The 27410-nt window shown below is 38.2% G+C and overlaps 1 protein-coding gene across 12 annotated transcripts in view; it reads left to right on the plus strand.

Annotated features, from left to right (window-relative positions):
• The window catches only part of PHF21A (PHD finger protein 21A), a 184071-nt gene that overhangs the window by 44121 nt on the left and 112540 nt on the right, over positions 1-27410 (plus strand). The gene's annotated exons all lie outside the window — the stretch shown is intronic.

Here is a 27410-nt window from a genome sequence, read left to right on the forward strand (position 1 = left end):
CCTCTGGTGAAAAGGAGCAGTTTTCTGTCTTGGAGTAGGTGACTGTGTGTGAACCAAAAGGATGAGGTGATTTGCAATCCATAGTTCCTGCTAGTGACATGTTACTGAAGATTTTTGACTGAATAGTTCTCAATAATTGATTTTTGTGTGGTTTTTTAAACTTTTATTTCGTGAAATAATAGTAATAAGAGTAATTTATTCTTGGAGATTTCTGATTGTGTTTGTATTGTGTGTTCTAAGGGGTGAAAGAAATTTTGAGAACTATGTGGAACAGATACGAGTCACTAATGGTTCAGAATAGAATCTTTACCCAGGCTGCGTGAACGATGGCTTTTTTTCTCCCCACTCCTGTTCTTCTGCTTCTGCGTTTCCCCATCTTGTCTTCTCCAGAGACAGGAGGTATTTTAGATTAGGGAATTGCCAAGCTAAAATTGGGAGGAGGTAGCATGGTAGAGAACAATTTGTAAGGAAAAAATATAAACAGAGTTCGTTAGTATGTATTTGGCTCTGAAAGCGGTTCAGTTCTCTAAAGTCAAAATGATGTGTGTTAGTGAAAGTGTTCTAGCTTTGGAATTCTGTTAGCACTGAGCCGCCTTATAGTTTCAGGGTTAGTTTGACAAGATGCCAATGAATGACTCACTTTTGCTGAAAAATGCACGTGTTCCAGCAGGGAAAGAAGGTGAGAACTGATTAGTGGAGTAGGGAGTGGGGGATGTTGTCACAAAGTTAAGACAACCTAAGGCTACATTTGGGGAAAATGGGGCAATTGAAAAATTGTATTTATTTGAAATTTTTGTTTGTCAGAATTGATGTAAAGATTTGGTTTATTTTTGTATCTTTTTATTCTTTAATTTCTTTTTCCTACTAGGGGCCTCACTTAATAGAAAATTGCAACCATTTATGTTTATGTTCAGTAAGACATTTCGTCAAATGGCAGACTCTGTCATCTGAACGAAGCTTGAGTTTTAGAAATTAGAATTTTAAAAAACGGGCCTGGCATCAGGAAAATCTTAGGTATAAAAGTAAAGAGAACAGAGTCAGAAGCTAAAATGCAATCTTGGCAATTTTTAAAAATTTGCTTAACTCTTAAAACAACCTTTTTGATAGAACAGAAAATATAACATTTTTAGGTAAGCTAGTTCTTGAAGGAAGCACAGCAATAAAGTTCAAAAGCTGGTCCTTCTTCAGACTTATATCCGACACGAAACATTGATAATTAGTTTCAGATAGTTTTATTTTACAGCAGATGCCTAATGTTGAATGCCTAGCATTTTTCTTTTCCTTCTTAAAAGATCTACTTAAGCCTCTGGCAAAACACTGATTTGCCTTTTACTTTAATAACTAAAATCTGAATTACCTTACTCACATAACAACTATTTTAATTTAATATTAATTTTTTTTGGTTGTGAGAGAAATGCTAAATATAGCAAAGTTCAAAGAGTGCTATATTCCAGAATTAACAACTATTAATCCTTTGTCATTATTTCTTCTTATTTTTTTATCTGCATGCACTTCTCTGCAGTCATTTTTTCTATATCCACTTGAAAACTTAATTTACACAAGAAATAGATGCATACATTCTTTTTTTTTTTTTTTTTTTTTTTTTTTTTTTTTGCTGTATTAAAAAAAAACCAAAACATTGCAGATAGTCATTAATTCTTATGCTGGGCACTTACTAGTTCTTATTTGTTATTGCTGCCTCAATCTTTGGTACTCTTTCAGTTTCCTCCTCAAGACTAATTGTGAAATGTTATGCTCCATTTGGGAAAATATGCTTTTTAGTGAGCATCTTTCATGACGAAAACTCAGTGAACTTCATTGAGTTCTTGGTTAGAAAGTTCCAGTGTTTTCAAACTGCAACTTGAGATTTCTGAAGAAACTCTCCATTGCAGATTTTGAAGTCAGCCCCTTGACCCGCAGGGCTTTAATTTGCGGTTGATAGTTTTAACTCAGGAAATCTCCTGACTTGATTGGCTAAACAAATTATATGTTATGGAACCATTAAAAGTCGTGGTTTCAAGAATATGTTAATGATCCAGAGAGTGCTCGTGATAAAGCAAGTGAAAAACACATCAGCTTCCTGTGCATCACGGTCCTGCTTTTTAGTGTGTTGTATGTATATATATGTATGGAGGCATGTAAAATACATGGAAAACAGTGTCATAAAACGTTGGGAGGTGATGAATTTACGGGTAGTTTATTTTTTCTTTATAGTCTTAGTATATTTGCTTTATTCTCCACAATAAATATGTTTTCTTTTTATAACCAGAAATAGACAAGAAACATTATTTTAAAAAATTTTAACACCAAACTTTTGTCTGTTTCAGGGAGAGTTAGCATTTAAATACCTAATGACATTCTCCTCATGGTATATGAACCACTCTAATCAGGGAATCCAGCTATGTCAAACACTAGTAATACTGAAGTGTGGAAGCAACTATTAATTTCCTTAACAGAGTTCATCCTCGTTCGGCACCCCTCCCTCCTCAGTTTGGCACGATGTGCGGTCGGTCTTTTGCTTGTCAGAATAGAGGTTCTGATATTGGAGTCCATCCATCTAGCTCCTTTACTCCTCACTCTGCTTTTATTCCGTTTCACTGTAGAAGCAGTCTTAACATCCCCAAATTTGTTGCTTGTCCCGGTGGTGACTCAGGCTTAAGTCATAGAAGTTGCGTCTTTGATTTCCCCTGCCTTGGACAGTTTGTCACCCAACCTCTCTTCACCTGGTGCTCTCCTGGCCGAGTGTTAGGTCACAGCTTAAATGTTACTGCTTCAGAGGACCTGTCCCTTAGACGCCTTCCTCCTGTCAAAATCAACTGTTTCTATTATGATCTCTTATTGAACCCTTCATTTTTCTTTCATAGCTGTGCCAGTTAGGATTAGGTTCAGCTGTGAATGACAGAAAACTAAAAATGAAAATGGCTTAAACAAGGTAGAAATTTCTTTCTCTCTTATGTAAAAGCGCTGTAGGTGTACGAGGACTGATGATAGTGGTTCCACAGTGTCAGGGAACCCAGGCTCCTCCTATTCTGTTGCTCTGCCACTCTCAGCGTGAAGCTTCCACATCATAGTCCAAAATATCAGCTCCATCTGGTGAGAAGGGGGAAAAACAACAAAAGCAAGCCCTTTATTTTTAAGGATGCTTACTGGAAGTTGTATATACCACTTCCAATTAGATCCCATTGGTCAGGGCTTAGTCATGCGGGCCCTTCTAGGAGCAAGGAAGGCTGGAAAGTGTAGTCTATTCCAGGCGGCCATAGGCAGATGAAATTCAGGAACTCTGGTACCGAGTAAGAAGGGGGAAAGAAACAATATTCTGTCACAGTAGCTTATCACCATTTGTAACTACAAGTGTATAATAATTTCTTTTTTAAATATAGATCTTCTTCAATAGACTGTTAGTTTCGAGAGGTTTTAAGGAACAGGGGCGCCTGGGTGCCTCACTTGGTTAAGTGTCCAACTTCGGCTCAGGTCATGATCTCACGTGAGTTCAAGCCTTGCATTGGGCTCACTGCTGTCAGCTCAGAGCCTGCTTGGGATTCTCACTCTCTCCTCTCTCTCTCTGCCCCTCCTCTGCTCGTGCACGCTCTCTCTCTCTCTCTCTCTCTCTCAATAAGTAAATAAAGTTAAAAATAATTAAAAAAAAAAAGAAACCGTTTTAGGGAACATGTTTGTCTTATTTACTTCTTTATTCTGAGTATAGTATTTTGTATAATATTTAGCATAAAATAATATTTAGTACAGAAAAGCATTTGTATTTCTTCAGTGAATTATTTTATCCACTTTATCTTTTTCTCTATTTTTAGATAATTTTTTAATTTTAATTTTTTATTTAAAAAAACTTTTTTTTGAGAGAGCATGTCAGTGGGGGAGAGGGACAGAGGAAGAGGGAGAGAGAGAGAATCTTAAGCAGAATTTATGGGAGCCTGCTTAAGATTCTCTCTCCCTCTTCCTCTGCCCCTCTGTCTCAAAAAAAAAAATAGTCTTGCTTTTTATGCCTTTTAAACTGAAAGTTTTACGAGCATTTTACGTTTTTGAGTGTTTTTTTAACATTATTTTTATGGGTTCAAATATTTAGTGGTCTAGCTAGATTATAATTTAGTTATTCCTCTAATATTTGATGATAGGATGTTTCCAGTTTTTTTGCTATTGTAAATATTGCTGTGATTGACACACTTGTGTGTGAATCTGTTTCTCTCTGACTGCTTTTAGGATAAATTCTTAGGTGTGAGATTACTGGGTGTATTTGTCAGCTATTGCTGTAATAGTTCTGCATAACAAACCGGTGTTTTTTTGAGCGGCTTACAACACACTGGGTCTGTATATCACATGGGGTATCCCTGATCTAGGCTGAGCGTGGCTGGACACATCTACTTCAGTTTGTGGGTTGGCTGGCCCTCCCTCCAGGCTGCAGGTTGGGTTAGATCTGTTCTATATGTGTTCATTCTGAGGCCTACCACAAAGGGGTGGCAGCCACCTGGAGCATCCCTTTTCATGGTTTATCACCGAATACAAGAAGCAGGCCAAACTACCAAAATACATTTTAAGCCTCTCCTGGCCTCAAGACTGTTGACATCTCATTAGCCAAAACAAATCATGTGGCCAAGTCCTGGAAAGCTTCATGACAGAGGGTGTGGATGTATAATTTTGTACGAATATAAAGAATTGAGAACAATAATCCATCTACCATAGTTGGTCAAAGTTAGTATAAAAGAAGTTTAGTATATTTAAAAACAACAACAGACTTTTACTACTTATTTCCAGATAGCCTCCAAAAAATGTTGTGTCAGATTAACAGCATATATGAGAGTACCTTGTTTTTCCCAGGAGATACCCTGTAGGGGGAGAAAACATATTGCTAGGAAGATGGAGTAATAGGTATCTGATACTTCTCTGGAGGTGTGTTTTTCAAGCCATTTGTCCGTGGTATAGATATTCCATAGTATTCCTTACAAACATTGTAGTTTTAGGATTTATTTTTCTTTTACCCTTTCTCTTATTTTTCTTGTCCCTTTTTAAAGAGGTAGACACCTTTATAGTCTTTGGTCTTTGCTACTGGATTGTTTTTCTGCTTCTGTGTTTAAAAATTATAGTCTTTATTCCATACAGATTGCTTAACCTAATACAAGATGAAATACTTTTCTGAGTTTAATAAATAGTTGCCATGAAACCATTCTTATTTTAAATTTGAACATGTTTTACTAAAATGGATTCTGAAGCCTTTGGGAGAGAAGTTTCTGTTCCTGTCATAACTAATTATGTTTCTGATGCATAGAACAACATAATTTAAGCTAAGTAGGTGATTTGAACAATGGACTGTGGGGGGGGGGAGGGGGTGAAACTGGGAGTTTGATTCTATTCCTGATTCTGTAACAGACTATTTTGATAGATTTTGAGTTAGTAATTTAATATGTCTCCTTCCTTATTTATGGAATGCTTGGATAGTGCCTTTTAGGAATTAATGAACATGTATATGTTTTGAATGTACTGAATGTTTTTGGAGGTAAGTTCTGTTTAAATGGAAATTGTTAGCTTTAGTCATGGTGGTTAACTTCATCTCATATGGAACACCTTTACCCTTATATGTCAAGTACTCCTTTTGTTTTCAGGTACTACTTTTTTTTAAGGACTTAGAACATTTAATACAGTCATGAGTAAGTACATCAGTGTAATACATAAACTGAGACATGGACTGTGACTTAGCTATGATTATATATATAATTAATCAGTATCTGATTCAAGACTAGAATCCAGATCACTGTATGTATTTTGTTTAGTTTTATTGAGTTAATTATATTCTTAAAGTACTCTGTGGACCCTTATCAAATGTTTTTTCAAAAAGGACGTTACGCACAATAGTTACATTGCCTTTACGTGTCATTGCCTTGGAGTCAAGTAGGTAAATTCGTTCTTGTTGTCTAATAATGGTAACCTGATACATGACTACCTCCAGCCTCTGATGCCAGTGACCGTAGAATGTTACCTGTTCTCATTCATAATCAAACTAGTGGCATATCACATTAAAATTTAGAGTTGTTATTTTCTTAGAGTAGAGATCCTTGAATTATGATGGGAATCTGACCTCATCTTTGTCCAAAGCTTAGGAGTTCCCTAGGGTTCAGTCAAGTTCATCCCTCCTGCACAATTATTTATGGGAAACCATTGGTCCAGTTGTTTGTTGAGTTTCCTGCCTCTTGTGTACATAGGACATCAGCTTCTTCTCCCTGTTGTTTTTTAAACCTTTATCTTGGAGTACAGTTGTCACTGTTGCCAGTATTGTACCTAACTAATCAAGATATGATTATCTCTTTAAGATAGAGAAGCTTGATGAAGTTATTCATATTTTAATAATGCGTGCCATGTTATTATAGAACATTTTACCTCAGTGTGATGGAGGAAATAAGTAAGTTGGTGATTTCTACCAAATGCAGCAGTCTGCTTCTCTTAGTAGGTTAGGGCAATCTTCTCAGTTCGTTTAATCATTTACTTTTGATGCTGGCAAATGGAATGACTTTTTTTTTTAAGTTTATTTATTTATTTTGAGAAAGCACATGAGCAGGGTAGAGGCAGAGGCAGAGGAAGAGGGAAAATCCCAAGCAGGCTCTGTGCTGTCAGTGTGGAGCCCAGTGTGGGGCTTGATATCACAAACCACGAGATTGTGACTTAAGCTGAAATCAAGAGTCAGATGCACAACTGACTGAGCCACCCAGGTGCCCCTAGAATGACTCAAAACAATTTTTTTTAAATGTTTATTCATTTTTGAGAGACAGAGAGAGAGTGTGAGTGGGGGAGGGGCAGAGAGAGAGAGACAGAATTCAGAGCAGGCTCCAGGTTCTGAGCTGTCAGCACAGAGCCCAACACAGGGCTCAAACCCACAAACCGTGAGATCGTGACCTGAGCCGAAGTCAGACGCTTAACTGACTGAGGCACCCAGGTGCCCCTGGAATGACTTTTTAAATTCAATTTGAGGGGCGCCTGGGTGGCTCAGTCGGTTTAAGCCTCCAACTTCAGCTCAGGTCATGATCTCACCTTTTGTGAGTTCAAGCCCCGCATTGCGTGGGGCTCTCTGCTGGTAGCTCAGAGTCCACTTCAGATCCTCTGTCTCACTCTCTCTCTCTGCCCCTCCCCTCCTCTAGCTCACTCTCTCTCAAAAATAAAATAAACATCTACAAATAAATAAATTTGAAATTCTTAACGCTTGTCATCAGATGTTACATTAAACTTGACACTAAACTACTAGAATCTATTGTATTTTCCCCCTTCTTTGCTCATTTCTTAATTATCAAAGAGCATTTGCCTCAAGCAGTGAAAGTCTAGTCAAAGTCGAAGTTTGTGGAACTTTTCCCAAACCCTGTATTTAGGGACTCTTTACTTTGACTCTTTGAAGAATATTAAGCTAACTTTTGACTGGTAGGATGTTGTGCACAACAAATGCTTATTTAACAGGGCCTTTGTCAGCATAATTCTGACTTCATTATTCTATATTAGGAAATTAATTTGTGCTTTTAAATATTCTATTCCTTTCAATTTATTCCCTTCTCCCTAGGATCTGTGTTTTTTTTTTTTTGTTTGTTTTTTTCAAAATGTCTCTATCATTCTAAGATTCTCCTCTTCTGTTTATTCTGCACACATTCATTGTGACTTTTCTATAGCGAAAAGCATGGTACCAGGTCCACGGAGGGTACAAAGAATGAAAATCTTGCAAATAACATACCCGATAAAGGGTTAGTATATGAAACACATAAACAACTTATAAAAACTCAGCACCAAAAAAACAAATAATCCAATTAGAAAATGGACAGAAGACACGAACAGACATTTCTCCAAAGAAGACATCCAGGTGACCAACAGACACATGAGAAGATGCTCAACATCACTCATCAGGGAAAAGCAAATCAAAACCACAGTGAGATAGCACCTCCCATCTGTCAAAATGTCTAAAATCAAAAACTCAAGAAACGACAAATGTTGGTGAGGTTGTGGAGAAAAAAGAACCCTGGTGCACTGTTGGTGGGAATGTGAAGTGGTGCAGCCACTGTGGAAGACCGTATCGAGGTTCCTTAAAAAATTGAAAAGAGGATGACCCTATGATCCAGTAATCTCACTACTACTTACCCCAAAATATGAAAACAGTAATTCAAAGATATATGCACCCCTGTGTTTACTACAGCATTATTTACAGTAGCCAAATTATGGAAGCAGCCCAAGTGTCCACCGATAGGTGAACGGATAAATATGTGGTTGATACATGAATGGATAAAGATGTGGTTTAAGCATACAGTGGGATGTTACTCAGCCGTAAAAAAGAACAAAATCCTGGCATTTGCAACAACATGGATGGACCTAGAGAGTATAATGCTAAGTGAAATAAGCCAGTCAGAGAAAGGCAAAAACCATATGATTTTACTCATATGTGGAATTTAAGAAACGAGACAAAGGGAAAAAAAAAAACAACAACAAAACAAGACCAACCAATAAACAGACTCTTAACTATAGAGAACAGGTGGTTATCATACGTGAGGTGGGTAGAGTAATGGGTGAAATAGGTAAAGGGGATTAAGAGTCCCCTTTGATGAGCACTGAGTAATATATGGAACTGTTGAATCACTGTATTGTATACCTGAAACTAATGTAACACTATGTTAACTACCCTGGAATTAAGATTTAAAAAAAAAAAAATCTTGCAGTGTTACTTCTCTGTGATTGGCTATCACCCATAAGATGTTCAAGCTCATGAGCGGTGATGCCTTTAGCAGCTCATTCTTGATTGATTCTCTTGTATCCTTTCCTGCTTTATATACTCCAGAAATTCCCGGGTGTCACCTGTATTTACTGGGCTTACTCAGTTCTCTATGCCTTTACGTATGGTATTCTCTACAGCCGGAATTCTCTTTCCCCTTTACCTGGTAAATTCCTTATCCTTTGAAGACCCAGTGTAAGCAAAGATCCTCTAGAAAGTTTTCCTTGACTTCTTGCCACTCTCCAGGCAAAGCCAGATACCCCTCTTCTGTGTACTCGTGGCGTTTGTGTCCACCTCTCTTATTTGTACCCAGTGCACTGTGTTGTAAGTATTTGTAAGCTCCTTGAGGAGAGAGAATGTGTCCTGCTCATATTTGTACCCCTCAAGGCTAGCGTGGTAGATACGTAGCAGTTGTTTTGGAATGTATTAAATCGTTATGCTTTCAAGAAGCTAGCAGTCTAGTAAGGTGGCCTGTGATGTGATGGCCCAGTGTGATGGCCTGTAATGGCTAATGCATTTTACCATTAAAAGATTTCCCACTCAAATAGTTCAACTTCCTGTCTTTGAGAAAAAATATTCTCAATAGTTTCCTACCTGAATGTTTTAAGAGTATTCAATAACATATTAAACTGTTTCAATTCAGAGCAGCTTCATCTTGGTTTCAGAAAAGAAAAACTTTTATAAAGTGAAGTAGTATAAACCAGTAAATGAGTCGGGCCATCAGTCTGGAAACCTGATCTATCTAGACAGTCTTCTCTGTGGTGTTGCTACATCAGTTATCTGTCTGTTGTACCTTCTTTGAGTTCTCTTTAGGCTTTTTGTCCTGACCTTCTAAGACATGCTTGCATCTCTTTTATCCTCTTAAATAACAACAATTCCTCTGTTTCTTAATTTCTTTCTGCAGTTGCCCTCTCTGTCCTTTTATTATTAATGTTCCTAAAAGTTTCATCTCTATTGTCTTTATCTTAGTCTGCATTTGATGTTGCTTTTTCCTAACTTCCAACCCTTTATAACCCACTGCAGTCAGTTTCCGTCCTTATTCTCTTCTAGTGAGCTCACTGAAACTTGCAGTAACAAAATTGCCAGATCTAAAGTACATTTTTTTTCATTTCATTTTACTTGAACTAATTGTAGCGTTTCGGATTAATGACCATTTTCTTCTTCAGAGAACCAAGAACCTTCCTTTCCTGGTTTTCTGACCTCTTTGAGTGCATCTACTCACTTTCCTTATTAGGTACTTCCTCCTCAGCCTACCCTTTAAAAATTTATATTCTGTGGTGTTTCATCCTTGATTTCTTTTTCATCTTGTTCTGTTTTCCCTCTGTGGGTGACATACAGCTTGAAATCACCACTGGATGACACCTCCACATCTTTATTTCTTCTTCCTCTCTCTCCAGATCGATGTGCATTGTCAGCTTCTGCCAATTGGATGTCCCAGAGCTCCATATTCTCCAGATGGAACCCCAAATCCACCCCCTTTAAATTCTGCTTCTCTCGCTTTTTGGTTAATGACACTCCATTTGTCCAGTGGCCACGCGAAACCTGGAAGTCATCATGGGCTTTTTGTCTCTCTCTCAGTCTCTCATCATAATTACAAAGTCCTATTTATTCAGTCTCCTTACCACATTGCCCATGGCATACTCCCTTTCCATGACATTCCCTTGTATCCAGTCCCTATCTTTTATCACCCAGCTTTTCACTATTATCAGGAAGATATTAAATACAACCCTTGTATGTTGGCTTTTCTGCTTGTGATGCTTCAGTAGCTCCCTTTGCCTTAGGCTCTAGGAAAAAATCCAAACTCCTTATGGTGGCTCTGAAAACCCTTCATTATCTCACCCATAAGCCTCTCCATTGAAGTCATATATACACCTTGTCCTCCAGACTTGACACATACTTAAATTTTCTTGGTTATGTTCTGTTGTTTCTTTGACCTAGAATATTCTTTCCTATCTTCTTTGTTTAGTACTAAATCTGGGGTAATCTTCTATCCTTTGACTTGGCAGGCTCCTTTACAGGACAATATAGTACAGAAATGCCCACACATGAAAAATTGGAAACAACTACAAATATATCAGTGTGCATTAGCAAGTAATACATAAGAGTTAACAATATATGCATATTATGAAGTACTTAACTGAATGGAAAGATGAATGGAAGATTAAAAAAAGCAAATTGTAAAACATGTACGGTATGATTTATTATTTAAAATGCAAAATACTAAAAAATCATTTGTGTATATGCATTTGTGGTCATTTATACTTGAAAATATGTGGGAAAAATTCTAGATTATCTAGAATGGTTTGCATTCTAGATAAATGGACCTGTTAACAGTAATTTCCTCACAGAAGTGTGGGATTCAAGAAAGGTGACCAAGGTAGCTGGCACTTTTTAACTTTCTATACTCTTATTGTTTGTATTTTTTGTAAGGAACATATTAGTTTTTTGAACTACTGAAGTAATATAAGTATAGAAAACTACACATATATGTATATATATTTATGTGTATGTATATATGCTCGATACATTTTTACAAGCTAAAACACCTGGATAACTAGCACCCATGTCAGTATCAGATGTTTTACCCATTACTACAGAAACTTTTTTGGGTTTTCTTCAGTTCACTCCAGTTCCCTTCCACCAGAGAAACCACTGTCATGACTTCTAACAGCATAGATCAATTTTGCCTACATATGAAATCACATAGGGTATACTCTTATGTCTTTCTTATTTTGTTAAACATTGTGTTTATGAGATTACATCCGTTTCTTTGGAAGTTTTTAAAAAAATGTTTATTTTGACATATAAGAATCATACGAGGTTGTCCTTTGAAATTTTAGAGAGAAAAAGTTTAGGGGCGCCTGGGTGGCTCAGTCAGTTGAGTGACCGACTTTAGCTCAGGTCATGATCTCACGGTTTGTGAGTTCGAGCCCCGCGTTGGGCTCTGTGCTGACAGCTCAGAGCCTGGAGCCTGCTTCAGATTCTGTGTCTCCCTCTCTCTCTGCCCCTCCCGCACTCATGCTCTGTCTCTTTCTGTCTCAGAAACACTTAAAAAAAAAAAAAAAAAAAGTTTTTTTTCTCCTGGATATACCCATCCCTAACATATTTTGGCATAGTTGAATGCTTTCTTTTGTGAATCAGTAGCTCCTTGCTCTGTTCCTCTTATCACATTTAACTGTATGTTTATCTCCCTTCTAGACTGGGAGTCTCTACGAACTGCATTCCTTTCACCCTTAAAACCCAGTGTATACCTAGTGCTTCACGCATAATGGGACTTAAACATTTGTTAGAGAAAAGCAAGCAGTTCTAATCCTGACTGTGCCACTTACTGACTGGCCTTGTGTCTGTTGACTTTTCTCTGAACTGGCTTCCTCATCTGTAATTATGGGCATTATAATTGTGTCAGTTCGGACGCTTTTAGCTGTATGTAACTGAAAGGCTAACTAAAAGTGGCTAAACAATAGCTGGACTTACTAATTCACCTAATAAGTTGCTAGAGTTGTCCAGTTCGGCAGCTTAGGAACACCGTGAGAACCCACGTTCTGGTCCTCTTTCTGCTCTGCCTCCGTCAGCGTGTCAGCAGACATTGCTCATGGTCATTGTTGTTATGTCCAGGCTTTATATACTCACCAGTGAACATTCCAGGGCAAAACAAGGACTAGTTATTCATAAGTGTCTCTTTTTAAGAGACATTTTTTAAGGCCCTTCAACAGACTTTGCATTTCATTGACCATTTTTGTCACATGCCAGTGACTGATGTATGTTCTAGAGCTGAGGATTCACCTCACAAACATTCTGAGGCTAGACACCCAAACAGAATTGGTTTTTGCTAGTAAGGAAGGAGAAGGGATAGAGAATAGTGGATGTTGAAAAAGCAGTCAACAGTGTCTGTCTCCATCTATCACCGTAACAGTTTTCTCTACTAATGTAAATTAATAATAACATACATCTGAAGATGTATGAATCCTCAAATACTATAAAGTTAAAATTTCCATTAATGCTTCTTACTGGTTTTGTGGATTATTTTTAGAGAAGTCTCCCTTTGTCACCCTAGCTGGCAACCTACTTTAGGGCAAGGAATACAAAAATAATTTTGCTCTTTGCCAAAGCAATATATTATAAGAAGGTAAATCTGCTATAGAAAATAATGTAATTTATTTCAAATGTGAGCTATACAAATTATTTTTGAAATTGTTTGATATTTAAAATAACTTGTTTATAAACTATATCATCACCATTGTTATTAATATTGATATTCCATGCCTTTGAAGCATGGCAGCCTGGATGTCCCTTCGTTAACAATACTTTCACACCTATGTGATTTTGGAAAACCAAAGTTTGTCAAATCCCGATGGTACTTATGGATTTCAGTTTTTTAAAATGTTGAACACTATAAATGAAGGCCAGATCACAGATTCCTGCATTTCTTTTTCCCAGCAGATGAGGGTGAGAGAACCAGACAGAAAAAAGTAGTTTACTCTTGGGCTGCTGTTTACTCATGGTAGCTGGTTAGAGAGGTGCCCTGTAAAATTATCTTCACACAAGACATGTTCCCCAAAGTTGATTTACTCTGAACTCAGGAAGCAAATGTTTGTGTAAATCAGCAGGGATTGGCTAACCTCTCTCCAGCTAGCTCTATCTGAAAATGACAGCGATTATTAGTTTCTGTCGGTTAAGCACCAAACATTCCTTTGCTCTGAAAAATGAGGCCTTAGAAATCTTCAACTGATGTGTTTAATTTGTCACCTTTTCTCCTACTCCCATCTCCATCACCTTTTAAAAAACCTTTCTACCTTTTGCCAAAACAAATTGCATCGTTTTGACCAAGAAGACAACTAAAGGTAGAGATCAATTCTGAACCTAGTTCTTTTAATGAGCAGTGAATGATTATTGCTGATCTCATTTTATCCAGTGCTTCTGTCATCTAATATAGTAATTGGAAAAGAAATTAGTACTCCTTTCCTGTGGAGTCAGGAAGCACAGATAAACTTATCCTGAAAAGTTATAATGCCTGAAGGAAAAGCATTCAGTGAAATTGGGGAGTGTGTTAATTGACAGAACTTAAGATTTGTTTTCCTGAGCATGTATCTCATTTATTACAGATTGTAGTAATTGGTCATGCATTTGAGACAAATTTGTAGAAGATTGTGAGTTAATCCACCTTTTAATTAGAGGGGCACCTGGGTGGCTCAGTTGGTTAAGCGTCTGACTCTTGATTTCAGCTCAGGTCATGATCTCACGGTTCATGGAATCCAGCCCCACACTGATGGTGACAGCGTGCTAATGGTGTGGAGCTCCCTGCTGACAGTGTGGAGCCTGCTTGGGATTCTCTCCCTCTTTCCCTTTCCCTCTGCCCCTCCCCTGCTCACGTTCTCTCTTTTTCTCTCAAGAATATATAAATTAAGGAAAAATCTGGAGTGACCTCAGGCAAGAGAAACAAAAGCAACAGTAAACTATTGGGATGACACTGAAATAAAACCTTCTGCATGGCAAAGTAAACCATCAACAGAATGAAAAGGCAGCCTACTGAGTGAGAGAATGTATTTGCAAATGGTATGTCCGATAAGGAGTTAATATCTAAAATACGTAAAGCATTTATACAACTCAACACCAAAAAACCAAAAAATCCCATTTAAATTGGCAGAGACCCTTGAATAGACATTTTCCCAAAGACGTGCAGATGGCCATCAGACACATGAAAGGAGGCTCAACATCACTAACCATCAGGGAAATGCAAATCAAAACCACAATGAGATATCACCTGATATCTGTCAGAATGGCTAGAATCAAAAAGACAAGAAGTAAGTGTTGGAAAAGATGTAGAGTAAAAAGAACTGCCTCGTACTGTTGGTGGGAATGTAAATTGGTACAGCCACGGTGGAAAAACACTATCAAGGTTCCTCAAAAAATTAAAAATAGAAATAGCATACAATCCAGTAATTCCACTACTGGGTATTTGCCCAAAGAAAACAAAAACACTAACCCAAAAAGATATGTGCACCTCTGTGATTATTGCAGTATTATTATGATAGGCAAGATACGGAGACCACCCAGGTGTCCATCGACAGAGGAGTGGATGATAACACACACACACACACACACACACACACACACACACACACAGAGGAATATTACTCAGCCATAAATAAGAATGAGATCTTGCCATTTGTGACAACATAGATAGACCTAGAGGGTATAATGCTAAGTGAAGCAGAGAAAGACAAATACCATATGATTTCACTTCATGTGGAATCTAAAGAATGAAACAAATGAACAAACAAAAAGCAGAAACAGACCCATAAATAAAACAAACTGATGGTTGCCAGAGGGGAGAGGAGTGGGAGGCACAGACTTCCAGTTATGGAATGAGTAAGTCACAGGGACAAAACAGAACATAGGGCATCTAGTCAATGGTATTGCAATGAAGTTGTATGGTGACAGATGGTAGGTACACTTGTGGTGGTCATAGCATAACATATAGACTTGTCAAATCACTGTTTTAAATACCTGAAACTAATGTAACATTGTGTGTCAGCTATACTTCAGTTAAACAAATTTGGAGCAAAATCTCCCAGACTACTACTCATACCTTAAAACCCCCAACTAAAGTCAAGGTAGGCAAAAATAACAGTTGGAAGCCATTTATAAACACCTGTCACAAAAGCTTCTGAAGACCTACTTTTCCTGCTCTGATTTCTGTTTGTCGTAGATGTGAGTTTATCAGACGAGACACTTTTTGCAAGCTGTCAGAAGTGTTGCCCCTGCTGCTAATAGCAGAACGCTTTTTAGGTTTTCGGTATCCCTTTTTCATGGCTCCCCTTTCCCTTTTTATTTGCTTAACTGTCTTCTGTAGGTATAAAGCATTTTATAGCCATCGCTTCTGAAGAGAAATTGATTAGTTCTCCAAAGATGGAAAGACTAGTATGATTCTCTAGAGCAGGGATTGGCAAACTATGGCCTGCACCTGGGCCAAATCTGGCCGCCTGCCTGTTTTTGTAAATAAAGTTATTGGAACACAACCACATCTTTCATTTACATATTGTCTGTGGCTGCCTTTGTGCTACAATGGCAGAATTGAGTAGTTGTGGCAAAGACGTAGCTGTTTATAGAAAAAGTTTGCCAAACATTACTCTAGAGAAATTTAGCCAGAGAGAAACTTGATTCAGAGATACTAGGCACAGTAGAACAGTCTAGGGCAGGAGGGAGTGCGACGCTGAAAATGAGAAGACCCTCTTATGTCAGCCCCACAGTTTTCTTTCTTCTTCTTTTTTTAAAACTGTTTATTTTGAGAAAGAGAGAGAATGTGTGAGCAGGGATGGGGCAGAGAGAGAGAGAGAGAAAAAGAATCCCAAGCAAGCTCCACACTCAGCACAGAGACTGACTTGGGGATCAGTCTCACAACCGTGAGATCATGACCTGAGCCAAGATCAAGTTGGACACTTAACCCACTGTGCCACCCAGGTGTCCCCAGCCCCACAGTTTTCAATTCATTTTTAATGCCTCATTTTTTTAAATACCTCTTTTATTTTGGATACTTTTTCTCTCTCTTATTCCCATTTTCCCTCTCTCTTCTAGATTTATTGAGGTGTAATTAATATGAAATAAACTCACACTTTTAAAAGGGTTTAGTTCTTGACAGGGTGAAACCATCAAATCAAGATAATGAGCATATCTGTCACCTCTAAAAGTTTCCTTGTATCCCTTGGTAATCTCTCCCTCCCTTCTTCTCACCCCCCAGCCACATCCCCAGGTAAACATTAGTTTGCTTTTTGTCACTATAGATTAAGTTTACGTATTTTAGAATTAAAAAAAATTTTTTTTAATTTTAGAGAGAGAGAGCAAGAGGGGGAGTGAGGGGCAGAGAGAGAGAGAGAGAGAGAGAGAGAGAGAGAGAGAATCTTAAGCAGGCTCCATGCTCAGTGCGGACCCTGACATGGGGCTTGATCCTTTGACCCTGGATCATGACCAGAGCTGAAATCAAGAGTCAGATGCTCGAGGAGCTGAGCCACCCAGTGCCCCCATATTTTAGAATTTTAATAAATATGCATATACAGTATCTACTCTTTGGACTGTTTCTAGTTTTTAGCTATTAGAAACAAAGCTATTATGAACATACATATATAAATAAGCCTTTGTGTGGAGAGATTCTTTCATTGCTCTAGGTGTGGCTGGGTGGTATGGTAGGTGTATTTTTAACTCTAAAGAAACTGCCAAAATGTGTACCATTTACATTCCCACCAACAGTGTATGATAGAGTTTTAGTTATTCCATCCACATCCTTAGTCCTTCTTAAATACAAACATAACAGCCAAGAATCCCAGGTATATAAGGGAAGCCACTAAAATGAGAATCAAAACACACCCAGAAAATTGGAAGGGACAGTTCAAAATAACTATGATTTTAGATCCTCATATCAGTAAGAGAAGATAATGCATCTTTGAAACAAGAACAGGATGTTAAGAAGAAGGGAACAATTAGCAAACAAAAAGAATTCTTGATGATAAAAACAGGTTTCAAAGATGAAATTGGAATAATTTCTCAGTAAATGGAAGAGATGAAGGGATCAGTGACGGAAGAGAAAATTTTTAGAGCATCGCACCAGAAGGTCTACTTCCTGACCAAGAGAACAGAAAATGGAGAAGAGAAAATTATCCAATAACTACTACGAGGAAATTTCTCAGAACTGAAGACCATACGTTCCAGATTAATAGAATTTACCCCCATACCGACAGGCGCATCATTGCAAAACTTATGAACAACAAACAGGAATAGGATTTTAAAAGCTTCCTCAGAGGGAAAAAACAGTTGCAAACAAGGATTGGGAATCAGATGACATCAGACTTCTCAGTGGCAACACAGGAAACTGGAATGTGGAATGATGCTTTTGAAATTCTGGAAAACAGTAATTTGCAATGTGGAATTCTGTATCCAGTCCAACTCTTGATCAAGTCTGAGGGCATAATAGAGACATTGTAGACACGCAAGGTCATAAGACTTACCTCCTTACAAGAAAAGGAACCTGTAAAGATGAAGCCGTGGATCCAGAAAACAAAGAATCCAATAAAAAGAGAGATGAAGAAAATCCCGTTTGATGAATGAAAGACCCAGATGACTGTTACACAACAGGTTTAGAGACCCGCCAGTTTAGTTTGGACAGGGTGGAGGTCTCTGGGAAAGATGTAGCCAACGAAAAAAATAGACTGATACATTCTGTGATGTGGGTTTTTTTTATATTTTTATTGTTTAGTGTTTATTTATTTATTTATTTTTAACGTTTATTTATTTTTGAGACAGAGAGAGACAGAGCATGAACGGGGGAGGGGCAGAGAGAGAGCAAGACACAGAATCAGAAACAGGCTCCAGGCTCTGAGCCATCAGCCCAGAGCCCCACGCGGAGCTTGAACTCACGGACTGTGAGATCGTGTCCTGAGCCAAAGTCGGACGCTCAACCGACTGAGCCACCCAGGCGCCCCTGTTTGTTTATTGTTAAGAGAGAGCGAGAGGGGGAGGGGCAGAGAGAGAGGGAGACAGAATTCGAAGTAGGCTCCAGGCTCTGAGCTGTCAGCACAGGGCCCAATGCGGGGCTAGAACTCAGGAACCTCAAGATCATGACCTGAACCGAAGTTGGAGACTCAGCTGACTGAGTCATCCATGTGCCCCTCTATGATGTGTTTTGAGCCATCAGTTAGAGAGGTTTTATAGCCTCTTTGGAGAGCATGGGGAAGAATTAATGATGGGAATAGAGAAAACCAAGCAAATAACAAAGCAAAGCATTTTCAGTTCCAGGAACAACACAATGTACAAGAAAAGTATAATCAGTGTATACTAATTGTCTCATTGATTAATGTTATTTACGTAATTCTAATAATACAAACCTTAAATATGGATTTAATTGAAAATTGTAGTATGACTGTAATGGTAGTAGGAATTCAGTAGGTAATGATAAACGTGAAAAATTGGGAAATCACAATGAGTATGTATTTTATTTTATTCATGTATGTATGTATGTATGTATGTATTTATTTATTTATTTATTTAAAGTGAGAGAAAGGAGAGTGCATGCACACAAGTGGGAGAGGGGCGAAGAGAGAGGGAGAGAGAGAGAGAATCCCAAGCAGGCTCCTCACTGTCAGCCTGGAGCCCAGTGTGGGGCTCGAACTTACAAACCTGCCAGATCATGACCTGAGCCGAAGTCAGATGCTTAACTAACTGACTGAGCCACCCAGGCGCCCCTTATTTATTTATTTTTAAGGTAATTTTTTTGAAAGTTCATTTATTTATTTTGAGAGTGCGGGAAGGGAAGGGGCAGAGAGAGAGGGAGAGAGGGAGAATCCCAAGCAGGCTCTGCATTGTCAGCGAACAGCCTGACGTGGGACTTGAACCCACAAACCACGAGATTGTGACCTGAGCTGAAATCAAGAGTCGGACGCTTAACCAGCTGAGCCACCCAGGTGCCCCAATGAGTATGTTTTAAAATAAGAAGATAAATACCTGAAGAAATCTCTTAAAGATTTGCAAGTGGTTTCCTGAAAGGAACAGAAGAACTAGAGATTTGGAGAGAGTTGGTACAAGGGACTGCTATTTGTATTCTAAGTCTTGCATTACGATCTTTTAAAGTTGTGTGTATATATTACTTCAATTAAAAAATTAGAAAAATGGAAGTTGACTTGGCATTAGATAGGATGTTTAGTCTTTGTGGGGTACCCTGGATTCCTGAGGCATATCATCCTGATTAAGTCTTTGGCCTTCCACTCGTCCCCAAACTGCTGGGGTCTCTGCTTGGGCCTAATTCTCCCTTGCCATTTTTCTTAGTACAAGGCACACACAACTCTGCAGTTTGGTTAAAGACAGTCCTTAGGAATTTACCAGAGAGATGAACACGTCCTTGGGTTGCGTTTCTCTTCTGGGTGGCGAATAGATGTCGGCTCTGATAATGATAATAATATAAAACATAATAAATGCCTGTTATTACTCATGAGTTTAGCCTCATGGGATATTCTGTCTCTTCTGCCCTTAAACTGATACCTTCTGGTACCATACTCGGCCCAGAAACTCTAAACTCCATGAGGCCAGGGATTTTTACTTGTTTGTTCATTAATGTATTGACTCTCAGTCAACATTTGTTGAATGAATGAATATTCCCCAAATTATTTACATTCTGGCAAATGTGTACCTAGAGCCTACTCTTGCTGAGCTTAGGCTTTTTTAGGGAATATGGATCTGTCAGCAATTACAATAAATTTGAAGTCAGAATATGCAGGTACCCAGAGAGATGAGATTCTTTGGGTGAGAATAACTTCTGGAAGCCTTCACAAATGAGCTGATACTGGAGTTGAGTGTTGAAGGATGAGTAGCAGTTTGCTAGGTGGGCAGATGTCTTCAGGCGGAAAGAAGGGAGCATGCAAAGGTATGGGAACAGCGAAGCATATTCAGGGACTACAAGTAGTCAGGATTGCTGGAGCAGAGGTTCTTTCAGGTGAGGATTAGAAGGTGAGCTTGTATGGCTTGAAAACAAAGCACTTTGCACTATTGATTTCCTTACTTTTCACGTTTAACATTGTAGTGTTAGTAATAGTACAGTTATATAGCACTTACTATTTGCCAGACGCGTCTCTGTGTGCTTTAAACACGCTAATTTAATCATTGCCGTGACCCTAGGAGGTACAGGTATTGTTAGCCCCATTTTATGGATGGGAGGTTGAGTCACTTGCTCAGGGTCACAGAGCTGGTAAATGGTAGAGCTGTACATGAATCCGGGCCATATGGCCCAGACTGCTTGAATTTCAAATAACATCAAAGAAAAATATGAGGTTACCTTTATTCAGAGGGGTGGATGGATAGATTTTACTGGTTGAGAACATTATTACAGATTGTGAAGTGAGAGGGAGAACATTGGGAAGTATAAAAATAAGACAAACCTAGATCACAGGGGGGCCTTATGTACCCATTTCTTTGACTTTTATTTGATCTGCTTGTTCAGGGCAGCTTGATTTCTGAAGCTTGCTCTGTCTGAATCTTTACTAAATTATAAATAATGACTGGGAGGTCATCTTTCCTTTCCACCTCAGTGGAATGAAGACCTTCCTCCTCAAATCCATCTACTCAAAAATAGTCTCTGTTGTTTAATATCACTGAGTTAATTGTTAAAGAAAAAAACTAGTTACCACAGTATAGCTGTGTGTGTGTATGTGTGTGTGCACATGCACATCCCATAGCTGTAAAAGGAGACTAAAATATTGGTGCTGGGGGTTGTAGTCTATCATGTCTTTCAACATTTTATTTCATTTTTAGAAAAGTCATGAATGTTCATTTGGAAAATTCAGCAAGGAGAAAAATCAAATTTAGCTGTGATCTCACTTCCATGTTTTACATCCTTTTTTTCTTTTTTCTCTGCCATACATTTGTATTAAAAATAAAATTGAGGTTGGCATTATGCTTATTATATTTGAAATACCTATTTTTTAATGTGTTTGTGCATTTCCTCACATTTTAAAATATTCTTCAAGAATATTAATTTTTAGTGGCTTGATGTTATCCTATCATATGGATACAGGTTTTTCTCTGCTATTTGAAAATAGAGCTTTCCTGTGAAACCTTTTATAAGCCAAAATGATGGCCTAAAGTGAAGCCTATCCCCTACTTTCTGAAAGTTTGCATTATACCCTCTTGATCTCATGAAAAAGACCTACATTAATATGGTAACAGCTTTTTTCTTAAAAGCAAAAATCCTCTTCGGATTTGTCTCAGTGAAAACAGGTAATAATATAGGTCTTTTGTGAAAACAAAGTGGTGGAACTCAAACTTTCGGAAAGTGGGAGATTATAGGACTTGTTTAGTTTTAGTTCATGATTTTTAGATATTTGGATTGTTCTCCGTTCTCCACTGTTTCACGTCTAGCTCTGCAGTATACATTCTTGGACATAAACACTCGCACATAATTTTGATTATTTCTTGGAAGTAAAAAGTGACAGGACAAGGAGTAAATAAAATGTCTACATGTCTTTGTGAAGCCTTTGTTGTGTGTGAAGGAATCCACCTCAAACTATAGCTTAAGCATAAAGGGGAATTTATTGGAACCATGTTAGAACAACTCAGGAATCCAGGAGCAGCTTTTGGGACTAGAACTGGGGAGTTTCTGTCTCTTGTCTCTCTCTGTTCTCCTCTGCATCTGCTGCGTTTCCGCTGTCTACAGACAGGCTTTCTCAGCTTCTCTGTATACTTGGCAGGCAGAGTCTTCCGGGCACTGTATATAGTTCCTAAGGTTGTATCTTTGGTAATGAGCCTGGTTCGACCAGTTATCTAGTCCTCGTCCAATCAGATTTGACCAGGGGACCATGTCCCTAGTACAGCCCTGGCTATATCAGGGAGTGCCTCTCAGAGAAAGGGAGTTGTGAGTTAGGCTGGTACCCCGAAAAGTTTCCGAAGCCTTGTATATTACCTGCTTGCTCTCTGGCAAGATCGTGCCCATTTTGGGGGTTAGTTTCTTAAAGGATAAGCTATTTAACATGCTGCATGGAACTCTACCTTGAGTATAATGAAAAGCTTTAACAATTCATTGATTTGGCAAATACTTATTGAGTCTGTTTCTTTATACCAGCTATCCCTCCAGATGCTGAGAATATTTCAGTCCAACAAGACTAAGTTGAGGCCTTTCTTTTAGTCACGTGTGAGAAGTTGGACATGCTTTGAGCTGACCTTCAAAATAGCCTTTTAGAGTCGTAATCAGATTTCATTTTACCAACAGTATCATAAATGAAGCATAGTTTAAAAAGTAAACACGCATAATGTTTTCTTTGTTGGATATATCCATTGATTTTTTCCTGAGTAAGTGATTAGAAGTTGTGAGGTTATGATACTTGACATCTTAGAGTTTTGACGATTTATTTAAAGTTTTTTTCAATATGTATTTTTGAGAGACAGAGCATGAGCAGGGGAGGGGCAGAGAGAGAGACAGAGAGAGACAGAATCCAAAGCAGGCTCCAGGCTCTGAGCTGTCAGCACAGAGCTCAACATGGGTCTCGGACCCAAGAACTGTGAGAACATAACCCAAGCCGAAGTTGGACACTTAACCGACTGAGCCACCCAGGCGCCCCAACTTTTAACAATTTAACCTTTAACCTCCTCCTTTGCTCACCCCTGTGGGAAGGCAGCAGTAGAGTGCAGCTAGGTGTTCAGGCTCTCTAGTCTCTGTTCTACGCAGATTTGAAATCCTTTCCATTTAACTAGACTTTCTTATAGGTAAGATGCTGCAGGACAAGAGTTCTTCTCCAAGTTGGAAAATTAACTGACAAAAAGCTTTGCAAAGTAGGAAAAAAGGTGTGTTTGGAATTTCCATCAAAAATCGATTAGACTTTTTTCCAGATAGTGCTTTGTACCCATCAGTCAGGTTAGCAATTAAGCCACCCCGTGACAAACTTGAAAATGTGCTGTGCAAGCCTCGAGTTTTAGAGGAAAATTCCCCTAAGAATCCTATTTTTATGCTTTTCTGCTCTGAGTTGGGTTTCACCTGGAAAATCTGTGTTGTGTTTAAGCCAAGTTCGTGGGTAGTGCCTTCTCATAAGACCTGATCTCAGTTTGGATGGGGCAAACCTCCTTAAAGTGAGCTGGGACAAGTTCTAGAACAGGCTACTGATGGTTTGCACTTGTGAGACCCCTCACTGCTGTTGGAGTTCGAGTGTTAGTTGGTTTTCCTTATTTCAACTTGAGCCATATTTAACATTTAAAAAAAATGTTTATTTTGAGAGAGAGTGAGAAAGAGAGAGAGCATGCACAAGCAGGGGAGGGGCAGAGAGAGAGGGAGAGAGAATTCCTAGCAGGCTCTGCATTTACAGCATGGAGTTCTGTATCACGAACCATGAGATCATGACCTGAGCTGAAATCAAAAGTCAGAAGCTTAACTGACTGAGCCACCCAGGACCCCCTCCTCAATCTTTGACATTTCTAAAGAGACACCAATTTTTTATTTTTTATTTTTTGGTCTACTTAGAATAAACAAAACATGAAGAACAAAAAGTGTTGTTTTCCTATGTAATTCAATAAATTTCATTCTTTTATACAGTTCCTAAACAAGACTGAGTTTGGTGGGAAAAGTAAGCCCTAATGTGCTTGGTTTCCATTATGTGTATTGAATTAATATTTTGATGGGACTAGAATGATAACAGTTATGTACTGTACTGTGGTAATTGAGAAAATAGTCACTGAAATAAGTTTTTGTGTTCTGTAGTTCAAATGAGGAATCTTGGGTGAGAATGGCTATTCTAAAGATGATAGGATACCCTGTCCTGTAAAACTGGGGAGATGCTCAAAGATTATAGCTGTGGGAATTGTGCAGTGATATGGTAACTGCTTATGTTGTTCTAAGATGGGAAACGAAAAGGCCTCAAGCATTAATAGCCCACTGGACATGATCTAGTGGAAAGAACTATTCTATTTCCTTTAATCAAGCACAATATGAACTCAGGAAAAATCCTCGGTTACAGTTTTTATGTAAACCAAAACAGATTAATACTAATAATAACTTTGTTTATTTTTGGTGCTAATGTTTTGGGGTTTTTTTCCAACACTTTACCCATCTTGATTTTTTTTTACTCTATTTAAAGCAAATAAAATCAGTTATCTTTGTAAGATATGGCACTTGATTAGTTTTTAAAATAGATAAGTAACAAGCCTATTGGCTCAGCAAAAAACTAAACTGTTTACACTTGGCAATAATGTAACTGTTTTATGGAACTGAGCCCTAAGGGTAGGGACAGCACGTGGTTTGTTTACTAACACAAAGTACAAAGATTCTGTAGCTAATCTTAAAGTTCCCCTGTCTAAATTTCTTTAAACAGGAGCATCTATGAAATCCACATTACGTGTTTACAGCTAATTCCTGGTTCATTGACTGGGAGAGCTGTTGTTGGTGAAATAAACAACACAGGTTAAAAAAGGTTTCATGGGCAATAGAAATGACATATCTATCTTGAACAAGTTTAGATTCCTAGAAATTGACAGTTGTTAACAAATTTATCCATTATCTTTAAAAAATATGTTACCAAGGATATATTTTTTAATAGTCTAGGTCCTTGTTTTGAAATCTTGACTATGATACTAGCTGAGACTAATTTGAAAACAATCAAGGTTTACAGATCCTTGAAGTGAAAGTTTTCCTTTTGCCGTTGTCATTGCTTCCATATTTAACCTAGAAATAATTTGAATTAATTTGTTATGGATGCTGGCCCACATAGCCCAAGCCAGTGAAAATGCAAAGTCTATTTTGCTTTTGGAGTTTTCTGCCAGATGTCCCATGGAATAAGGTTGGAGTTACTAGCTTTGTTGGGAAAGGCTAAATTAAAAACAAAATTGCTGCCTAATCTAAAACCATTTTTAATAGTTCTGTTTTATTCTTATAAGATAAAATTCAAAATCTGTGGTTTTATTACCTGGGAGTAGGGAGCAAGAATGCTCTAACTTTATTAGAAACAACTTTCCATGGGAAACTTGTGTTTGAAAAGGTACCCCATTAGCTATAGAGAAGCAAGAATATTTTAAATCTTAAGACTTTCAATAAAAGGTACATTGTAGAGCCTCCTGGTGGCAGCGGTTCTTTGTTGCCAGAATGTCCTCATTTGAGACACCTGCCAAATGGGAGCTAATTCTGAATTAGCAAAACAGACCTATTCTACTTGTCTGTATCCTTTTGAGGCTTTTACTACCAAGGCTGTAAGTAAAGTAATGCGTCGAGCATTTAAAACATTCTGATTTTAAGCTCATCTTCTATTATATTTTAAATGGATCCCCTAATAGTTAACTTATAAATGCCTTCTATGTGAATTAGCCTGGATATACCTTGTCATTAAGAGATTCCATGACTCCTGCTTCCTGTGTACCTGATGGTCCACTGTTGATGCAATATACATGCCTGGTGATACTTTTCATTGGTCTCAGTTCAGATGATCTGCTAGTGAAGGGATGAATTGACTGCTCTGGGAATTGGAAAGGTCAGTGGGAAGAAACCTGTGGCTAGCATTTGTATAACAGTAAAAGCTCTATGCAGAGAAAAGTCTTAACTGAGTCACTGGCTTAACTGTCACTTGTCACTCCTGCTGATGCCTGTGGCCAGTAGGTTGCTGTCTAGGGTACTCACATATATTTCCCATCAGTTGTGGAATGCTCATCAAGAGTGAGTTGTGTTTGTTTCTAAACCCGTTTATGCCGTTTGTTCTTGTTACTGTAATTATGTAATTTAACTGTTACATAAACCAATGACTTCTGAAAAGGCAAGTTGTTCCCAAGAAAACGAAGTGAAATGTTTTTGGAAAAGAACAGATAAAGGTGAGTGAGTAAAAAATTGCTGCCCAATCACATTCGGGTAAGACAGCTGTAAAAGAATGGGGTATATAATAATTTAATTATTTAACAGTACTTTAATTCTAGAAGGATTCTACATTCAGATTGCTTCAAAGTATTTGAAGTTCTCACCATAATTTAAAAACCACAAGTGGAGTTGGTGGGAATGCAAACTGGTACAGCCACTCTGGAAAACAATATGGAGGTTCCTCAAAAAGTGAAAAATAGAACTACCCTGTGATCCAGCTGTTGCACTACTAATATTCACCGAAAAGGATACAAAAGTACTGATTCAAAGGGACTCGTGCACCCTGATGTTTATAGCAGCATTGTCAACAATAGCCAAATTATGGAAAGAGCCCAAGTGTCTATCATCTGATGAATGGATAAAGATCTGGTGTATATGTATACAATGGAATATTACTTGGCCATAAAAAAGAACGAAATCTTGCCATTTGCCAATGATGTGGATGGAGCCACAGAGTATATTGGCTATGTGAAGTCAGTCAGAGAAAGACAAATGGCATATGATTTCACTCATATGTGGAATTTAAGAAACATAACAAATGAACATATGGAGAAAAAAAGAGAAAGGCAAACCATAAAATAGACTTTTAACTATAAAGTGTATAAAGCGAGGGTTGCTACAGGGGATGTGGGTGGGGGGTGGGCTAAATGAGTGATGGAGGTTGAGGAGGCTACTTGTGATGAGCACTGGGTGTTATATGTAAGTGATGAACCACTGGATTCTATACCTGAAACTAATATTACACTGTATGTTAATTAACTGGAATTTAAATAAAAACTTGAAAGTACAAAAAAAGTCACAACTAAAAATGGTAGAGGATGCATTATGGAATAAGTTTTACAAATTTTTTTAAATTTATTTATTTTGAAAGAGAGAGGGAGAGAAAGCACATGCATGAGCGTGAGCAGGGGGAGGGGCAGAGAGAGAGGAGAGAGCGAGTGAGAGTTCCAAGCAGGCTCTGTGCACCGAGCACCTCAGTGTGGAGTCCTATTTGGGGCTCGAACCCACAAACCATGAGATCATGACCTGAGTCAAAACCAAGAATTAGCTGCTTAACCAACTGAGCTACCTAGGGGTCCCTTGAATATATAGATCCATATAAACAAAAGACCTGGTCCTGTCTTACAACATTAGCAAATGAATGTTCATTTAAGTTAAAATGCTTAGGTATGTGTACAGATTTTTATGTTTACTGATTTAGGTGACCCTTTTTTTAAAAAAAGTTTTTTTTAATGTTTATTTTTGAGAGAGAGAGAGAGACAGAGTGCAAGCAGGGGAGGAGGGATAGAGAGAGAGGGAGACACAGAATCT

This window comes from Panthera onca, chromosome D1 (assembly GCF_046562875.1).
Source record: "Panthera onca isolate mPanOnc1 chromosome D1, mPanOnc1 haplotype 2, whole genome shotgun sequence".
Taxonomy (NCBI): Eukaryota; Metazoa; Chordata; class Mammalia; order Carnivora; family Felidae; genus Panthera; species Panthera onca.